Source organism: Myotis brandtii, unplaced genomic scaffold (genome assembly GCF_000412655.1).
Source record: "Myotis brandtii unplaced genomic scaffold, ASM41265v1 scaffold223, whole genome shotgun sequence".
NCBI classification, from domain to species: Eukaryota; Metazoa; Chordata; class Mammalia; order Chiroptera; family Vespertilionidae; genus Myotis; species Myotis brandtii.
Genome location: NW_005358369.1, coordinates 238747 through 247718, shown reverse-complemented (window position 1 = coordinate 247718; position 8972 = coordinate 238747). Strand labels below are relative to the sequence as shown.

Sequence of the window (8972 nt, the reverse complement as noted above, 5' to 3'; positions counted from 1 at the left end):
CCAGTCCCCGACCCTCCCACTCCCCCCCACCATTTTCGCCAAGTTTATTTCATGCTGTTGTAGAAATCTGGGTGGAGATGCGGTCTACCCCGCCCCACCCCCCCAGCAGGTCAAAGCTCCACAGACCACCCTGTCTACCTGGGGGTTGATGGAGCAACAGTGGCTGGTGCTTCTGGAACATCAAGGGAGTCGTCCAGCAGGCATGCTCTCAGGGCTGCTTCAGGCGCTTGCGTGGGGGCTCCAGACAGAGGCCCTGTGCTGAAGCCAGAGAGTGGTGCACCTCAGCCACCAAGCAGGGATGGGGCGCCACCATTGCCTGTCTCCCCCCGCCCCCCGACCCCGAGGTCTCCAAGACATCCTCAACATGAGAGTTGGTGAAATCCACCGCCTGAGTTCTCAATTGATCTGCGCTGTGGAGGTCAGCCAGGTGAGCAATTCTGCAGCGCTGTCCGGGGAGAGGTGACCGCAGAGGGCGTCCTCACGCATGACCTTCAGATGCTCCCGGGCGTACTTGTCAGCAGCTGCCCGCAAACCGCCAGCGGTTTTGTCCAGGTTCGGAGCCTTCCCCGTGTAAACAAAGCCCGTCATCTCCTTTCAGGCTCCACGTCAACGATTTCAACCCGATTCCTTTTGCTCTCCTCCACTGCGTGTTCAAACATGGCACCACACACTGGAGAACGAGCGGCTAAGATGGCTTTGCGGGCCTGGAATTCCTGGCCAGCAACACACACACAACAGTCTGTGGACCAGGAATCCTCCCGAAGTCCTCCTAGCTCATCGGCCAGCCGGCCCTCCGGAACCTTCACCATCTTCATGGTTTTCTGGCCAGAAATGGTGACGGAATCTGGCACCACGCTCACCTCACAGAAGAGGGTCAGCTTGTCACCAGGGAGCAGCCTGAGGGCTTCGTCCAAGAGCCAACCTCTACGGATGAGTTTTTTGAACCCCCAGCCTTTGCCTTGCATAAACCTGTATGCCCGGCGACTCTCCACAGCTTTGATTTCAGGATAAAGAATTTGAATTTTGCCCGAAATTCACTCTTTAGGCAGCTGACCGGTAACAGGTAGAGTGACAGGTAATCTTTGCTTTCTGCACCTGGCGGCTAGGGTCCTAGCCCCTTTGGGTTTCCTCTCAAACACCATTTCAGTCTTTCATTGGCTCCTGATGAAAAGGCTGAACTCTGAATGACTTCGCCCATTTCCTCCACATGTGGGAGAATTTCACTGCCTCGATCTGTGTGCAGCGCCAGCTCGCAGCGCCAGGGCCACTCGGCGTTTCTGCCGGAGGCGGAGGACTTGGAGCCCTGGACGTGGCCGGTGTGAAGTTAAGTGAGATTTCCAAAGCCAGAGGACACAGATCTCTGTTCTCTCTTCACCCACGTTAGGCCAGTAGCAGTGAGACGACGTTTTCTTGTCTAACAGGAACTCTCTCAGAGCGGGGCCTCCAGCTGCCGGTACCTGCCCTGCACTCGCTTCACACCGACTGCAACATCCAGGCTTTGTTTCTAAAACAGCCGTCTGAACGATGACTCTAAAACATAAATGCTGCTCGGCTGGCGTGGCTCGGTGGTTGAGCGTCCACCTATGAAGCAAGAGGTCTCCGTTCCACTCCAGGTCAGGGCGTATGGCCAGGTTGCAGGCTCCATCCCATGTGGGGCTTGCAGGAGGCAGCGATTCAGTGATCCTCTCTCATCATGGATGTTTCCCTCTCTCTCTTTCCTTTTCCCTTCCTCTTGTTTGAGCTTCCCCTTATTCAAACTGCTTGGAACATTCAACTGGCAGGAACCAAATTTCTCCTTCTCAGTGCAAGTCCAAGAAAGGCAATAGTTGCTTGAGAAGGATTAGTACAAAGAAGTCGGCTCCGGGACCCAGCCTGCCCAGCGTGGTGGCAGTAGCTCTCAGAGGTCTCCACGCCCCCGCGCCCCGAAAAGCTACGTTCCAAACACACTCCTGTATTCTGGAAAGAGCGAGTTTGGAGCTTTGTATTGAGTCTCAGAAGACCACACCCATTTTTTCCAGGGGATGGGATTTGAGAGGTCTTCCTAGAGCTGTTCTCTCCTAAGAGTGAAAAAGATGAACTAAACACGTTTGCTAATCTCCCTAAATATACCTCTCCCAACATAATCTCGTCAAGTCACCGATCTCACAGGCTGCCTTTGTATCGACATCTCTGGGCATCAGGAACTTTTATTTTTATCTCTAGCCGGTCTGGCTCCGTGGATAGAGTGTAGGACCATGGACTGAAGTGTCCCTGGTTTGATTCAGGTCGAGGGCCGGTGCCCTGGTTGCAGGCTGGATCCCGGGCCTCGTTCGGGGCCCCTGCAGGAGACAACCAACGGATGTGTCTCTCTCACATTGATGTTTCTCTCTCCAAATGAAACATTTTAAGACTCAATCCCACCACTGCGTCGTCGAAGATAAAAATCGGGTGCAAACCTTGCTGTACTTATTTTCCCGGCTGCTTCTCCCTCAGCCGGGGCCTCTGGGAGACTACTTGAGCCAAACCCAGCAAATCCCGGTTCAGACCAGATCCGAGCTGGCTGGGCGTTGTTGGACAAGACACAGTGCCTCCGAGCCTCCGTTTCTTGATAAGGTTCAATGGCCGATTCTGAAACCACTCTGACCTGTGCATGAAGCGCACTTGCTTCTGACTTTCCAGTTCCCATGGGATCAGGAGACTGACATGGCAATGCTCCCTCCTTGCTGGCACCTTAAGACCCTACACTGAATGCTGGCAAGGACCCCGCTGGGAACCGTGTGTCGGCACCATCTCCGGGGAGGGAAGGTGAAAAGTACTTTGCAAGAGAGACTTGTCTTCTCCCTTCACCTCCTGGTTTAGCCACAGTGGCTCTGCGAAGCCGCTTTTTCCCCCCTGTGAAAACAGTTCTGTGAAAAAATGTAAGCCATGCAATTATGCTGAACTTTCATAAGATGAAATGTTATAAAATGAGTGTCTGACCAATAAAATACTTGATGCCAAATGAAATGGGCCTGGAGGGAATTCTGCTTTGGAGCAAACTCCCTGGGAAACAGGATGAAAAGGAAAAGAATATTTTGGAGCCACTATATGACTTTCTTCAGTAAAGGCAGCGTTTTTGGCTGCCTAGAGAGGAGAAGGCACAGTGGATAGACATGTGGGAGCGGAGGACCGACTCCTCGAGTTCAAGTCCCATCTTTGCTAGTTCTTCTTGGCGGTTACTTAACCTCTTTCTGCCTCAGGTGTCTGGTCTGTAAATTGAGGGCAAATAACAGTTTTTCCCCATAATGTTGTTGTGAGGGTTGCGTTTCTATACCTGAGGCGGTCAGGAATGCCTGGTGCCCGGAAAGGGCCCAGTCTCCATGGCGACCATCGTTACAGAGCACAGACTGGAGCTGGAATGTTCTTGAGAGATGACGTGTCGGATCTCTGCCTGGGGGCACGAGCTCTGGGCACCTGTTTTATGCAGGAGGCACCGGGGACCTTGAACTGTTCAAGGACGGTCCCAAGGTCACACAGCTGGTCTGGGATGGAAAGAAAGGGATGTCAGCATTCAGCAGAGTGACCCATGGACTCCACGGCTCCTGCCCCTGCGTACAGCGACAAAGTGAGGATCTGGAATGACCACGAGAAAACGTCCCCGTTACTGAGGCTTCTGCTCAGCCAGCAGTCACTGTCCCGGGGTTGCTGGGGGACAGCCGCCTGGCCCGCCACATCCTCTTCTTGGGGCAGTTCACACCCAGTCACGGGCTGATGCTCCATCTCAGTTGTGCGCCCTGGGTTTTACTTTATAGAGGTGGCTAAGGGAGGCCATGGAGAGGAGGTTTTTATCATATTTCCTGAGAGGAGGGGCCACACCACACCACACGGGGGCACCTGGGGAAGCCCCAGCGGTGGTCAGGAACGCCTAAGCCAGACCCTCTGCTGGGCTTTCTGCAGAAAATGCTAGGCGGGCCGGGCGCACATTCGCGCAGGACTTCAGGACGGGCGACGAGAACAATCACAGTGGGCTCTGGGGCACAGCGGGCTGCCCCCATGGTCATCTGGGACCTGGTCCGGGGGACTGGAAGCAGTGGGGACGTTGGCTCAGTGTGGGAGCTTGAGGTGAGGAGGTGGTTCGAGTGCGGGCTTGGAGTCACAGGGGACACGCAAGCAGCTCTGGCGGTTAGTCTGGCCCTGGAATTAATGGATGCCGCTCGGACAGACAGACTCTGAGAAACCCACCTTGTCTCAGAGGTCATCCCAGGCCCAGAGCTTGACCCTTAGGGACTGGCTGAGGCCTCTTCCGAGACTGCATTGTAGTTCAGACCCCCGAGGCCCAGTCCTGCTTTCCCCCCTGCCTCCTGGGCACTGAGCCGGTGCCTCCCTCCCAGCGTCCGATTTCAATCCAGGGCCTGTACCTCGGTTCAGGCTCGATCCCGGCCCTGTAGGGGTGGGTGTGAGAGGCAACCAATCGATGTGTCTCTCTCACATTGATGTGTCTCTCTCTCTCTGTCTCTCCCCTTTCCCTTTCACTCTCTCTAAAAAATTCAATGGGAAAATATCCTCGGGTGAGGATTAACCAAAAAATTTTAAAAATTTAAGAAATAAGAGGGAGACGGAGAGAGATTTGACGCCCTGCAGAGAGAGTGTGATGACACTCTGTCCACTGAGCCACCCCGCGAGGGCCGCCTCTCTCTCACCAAGGCCACTGGTCCTTGGATTTAGGGTCCCCCGAGTGATCCAGTAAAAGCACCTCCTCTCAGCATCTCAACATGGTCCCATCTTTGGCCGCGGAAGGCGGTGTTCACAGGCCCCGGGGCTCAGGTCCTGGCGTGTTTGGGAGGCACCGGCGCCCATGCAGGGCGGCGGGCCGGTGGGACTGTGGCGGAGTCACGCTGGGCAGAGCTCCGCGAATCTGTGGCAAAGAGTCACGTAACGTGGCGGGACGCGAGGAGGGAACCGGAAGGTAAAATAGCTCTCATCGCACAGGCTCATGCTCTGCCGTCGGTGCAGCAGAAACCATTGACATATTTCCCGTGGCCGAACGGGAAGGGTCCAGATTCAGAGCAGACGCCTGGACACGCATCACGTTCCCGCACAGCAGTGCAGTGCTTCCGAGTGGCGGGCAGTCCTACTTTCCTAAAAGGAGCCACTGGCTTCACCATGAACAAGCACCCACAGTGTGGTCGTTTCGTTCCCAGGACATAATGGGTGGGAGTCGGTGGACTTGGCATCAGCTCTGAAAGCGAGTCCTGGCTTCGCTCCCTGCCTGGCCGTGGCCCCTGATCAGTCTGGCCTCTCCAAGCCTCAGTTTCCTCATCTTCAAAGTGGGCCACTAGCGTGACTGAGCGTTTACCCTGCGCCCGGCCTCGTGTTTGGTGCTGGGAACAGAAATGGACCAGCCCGGGACAGGGCGCTCCGGATTAGGACGCGGGAATAAATATTCACGACCATGATTCTCACGCAAGGCCCCGGGGTCACTTACGCTGAGGCTTCCGAAGGAATTTCTCTCCGTTTCCGGACCGGCTCTGTCATCCATGAGCCCAACACAAACACAGAGCGGGGTCCTCCCTCCCGGGAGCACGGAGCAATCTTCGGTTCAAAAACTAAGGGGGACTTGCAGGTGGAGACAGCCGAGCCTTCCCCTAGCGCGGGGCCCTCCGGAGCGCGGGCCTGTGCGCGGGTCACACAGCGCTGACTGGCTGGGGGGGCTGTTGGGGGCCAGCCTGTCTGGGGCGCGGGTGCCTTCCAATACCACACAGGACTCTCCTTGTGTGCACTGTCCCCTTCATGCCACAGGAATGCAAACTCCAAGGCCGGCATCTTTGTCTCATTCGCCCAATCCGCTAGGAGGGTCCCAGGCCCATAGTAGGCGCTCAATAAAACCGCCTGAATGATTGACCACAAGACAGCTAACGAATGGCCACTGCTCTTATCCCTGGTCGAGGTCGAGGTCGGGGACTGCAGCCCAGGTCTGGCTGTGCGAGCCCACGCCCTCCCTTCCTGACCGGCACAGTGCAAAGCTCAGAGTGGGCGCACCACGAATTCCGGGCGCTCGCTTCATTCCTGCCACTCATTTTTAAAGAAGAGAGCTACTTGGCAGTCCTGGCCTCAGTTTTCTCATCTGGAAAATGGGATCATCACAGTGCCCACCCCTGGAGCATGTTTGCTAATGAAGTGACATCACTCATGAGACACTGAGCACAGGGCCTGGTGTGTCCCGTTAGCACGTGTCCCTCCCGGCTGTTATCTGGGTGCCTCTGGAGAGTCCCTGAGAATGGGGTGGAGGAGGGGAGGTGGGAGGGGTGTCTTGGTGAGTCTGCTCCATGTTTGGAATAAAGAGAAAAAGGGCGTCGGAGCAACAGGTCAGGGGAACACTGCCCGCGCTCCGGAGGGTCCTGGCACTGGCATCGGCAGGACAACCAAGTGGCCGGGCCAGGCTCCCGCCCGTAGGCAGGTCTGTTCTGACTTTCAGGGCGCGTTGGGAAGACTCGAGCACAGGGCTGAATAACTGACTTTGCAATATTCGGATTCCAGAACATGAAATGGAACCCGTTCAACTTCTCATGTGCCTTCCTCTCCCCATAACAACGCGGGGCTGATACTAAACTCCAGGAATAACAAAAAGTGCCCGGGACCACCCCTTAGAGGAATTCCCAGGCGGGCGCCCGCGGGAGCCAGCGGATCAGCTTCGCTTTGGGAGGGAAGGAGCCTCAGACCTCGCTCCCACCACGTCCACGTGGGGCGGCCGTGGAGTTTGCAGGGTTACTCCGCCTGCCTGATGTGCAGGTGGCCACTCTCACTTCCTGGAGCCGCTAGAGAGCGTTCCAGGGGGTGTTAAATGATGTGACACAACTTGAAATTCTTGAATGAATTACTTGTCAGCAGAACATCCTTTTACGTGAACAGACTGTTCTGAGCAGTGGGTTTATGGAGACAAATGGAATGGAGAGTGCAGACAGGCCCCCGCACCCCACCCAGCTTCTGTTGCTAACCTCGCGCGTTGCTGCGTGTGTTTGTGACAGTGGGTAAGAGCCATAGTGTTGCATTAGCATTACTTACGTCTGTTGTTGACATCATGGCTTATTTTTTGTGTTGTACATTTTGTAGGTTTTGACAAATGTATAGTCAGGTCTCCTCCATTACCGTGTCAGACGGAGTAGGTTCACACCCCCCCGCCGAAATATCCTCCAAATCTCCGTGCTCCCCTGTTTATCCCTCCCATCCCCCACGCCCTGGGCAGCCACTGATCTTTTTACTATCTCCCTAGTTTTAGCTTGTACCCTAACTAGTTTACTGTGTCATGGGATATTTATTATCCAATAACTAGAGGCCCGATGCATGAAATTCATGCAAGGGCCTTGGCCCTGGCCCTCACCCACTACCACCGCGGCCCGGGGGCCTCTACTGCCTCTGCTGTGGCCCCCGCCCACTGTGGTGGTCTAATTAGCATAGTACCCTTTTATTATTATAGACTAGAGGCCTGGTGCATAAAATTCGTGCATAGGGAAGGGGGTTCCCTCAGCCCAGCCTGCATCCTCTCCAAGGGACTCATTATTGGGGGATGTCTGACTGCCAGTTTAGGCCTGATCCTGGCCTAAACCAGCAGTCAGATATCCCTCTCACAATCTGGGACCACTGGCTCCTAAGCCCCTAACCACCTCTGCCTGCTGGCCTGATTGCCTCTAACCGCCTCTGCCTCGGCCTCCGCCACCGTGGCTTTGTCCGGAAGGGTGTCCAGATGGATGTCTGGAAGATGTCTGGTCTAATTAGCATATTACCCTTTTATTAGTATAGATAGTAGGACATGCATTGGATTTATAAAAAAATTAATGAACATGTGCCTGGCTGGTGTGGCTCGGCAGTTGAGCATCAACCCAGGAAACGAGAGGTCACTGGTTCAATTCCCAGTCAGGACACATGCCCAGTTTGTGGGCTCAATCCCCAGTAGGGGGCGTGTAGAACGCAGCTGATCAGTGATGTTTCTCTCTCATCAATGTTTCTATCTCTCTATTTCTCTCCCTTCCTCTCTCTCTGAAAATCAATAAAACTGTGTTTAAAAAATTAATAAACATGCATTAATGGTGAAAGTTTGCTTTTACTAAATGAGCACCAGATCAAAAAATTTGGGGACCACTGCCTGAGAGTGAGCTGACAGCAAAACAGTTTTCAGTGGGGGTCTAGAAGCTGACGCTGCAAAATAAAATGTTCAATTTTAAGAGTTATAATACTTGACAATTGGGGAGGTGCACATTTGTGTTTGCCAAGTTCTCGGCCACATTCTCATCTTGCTCCCCTGGGGGGAGAGAGAGGATTTTTATCTCCACGTGAGTGGCCACATTTCAGAGGCTTTCCGGGCTGGCTCACCCTCCTCCCCTCCTGCCCCCCCCCACTTTCCTCTTTCTCTTGTCGGGACGGGCTCAATCAGAGTTTTCCTCCACTGAACTCAGCGTGCCTTCCGAGTCTCCTGTTCTGTTGTTGGTGGAAATGCTTTCTCCCCAGTTCAAGATACTCAGTCCCTTCTGGGCTCAAACAGCTTCTTTGGGGCCAGTAGTCCCTTAATTCTGGGTTCTCACTTCCCCCCAGACTCGTCCGCATGCCCTGACGGTGATGACAGTCCTGCGGCCTGGGCCGGGATACGATGCGGAACTGCACGTCGGGAAATCCTCCTGGACTAGCCGGGCTCTTGTGTTCAGTTTGGTCTCAGCTCCGGGAGGTTAGACCCAGAAACTCCCAGCTGACCTCCCGTCTTCCCTGCCCATCTCCAGCCCGCTGCTCCTTCCATGGTGCGCCCGAGACGTGAACGATCGTCCACCCAGGTGCTCAAGCCAGAAACCAGGAGTCACACTCAGGGCTCAGCCCTGGGGCCCTGCCTCTCTCTCCAGTTGGTACAAAACGATGGACTATCCAATAGAAATCCTCCCCGGCAATCAGCTCATAGAACAGTAGAGACGGCCGTTTGAGAAGACTGATATGTTTGCAAACCGGTTTATACAAACATTCATCACTAGCCC

The 8972-nt window shown here is 54.8% G+C and overlaps 1 pseudogene; it reads right to left on the bottom strand.

The window, feature by feature from the left end:
- Positions 1 to 208: 208 nt before the first annotated feature.
- LOC102242866 overlaps positions 209 to 8972 on the bottom strand; it is a 40366-nt pseudogene continuing 31602 nt past the window's right edge.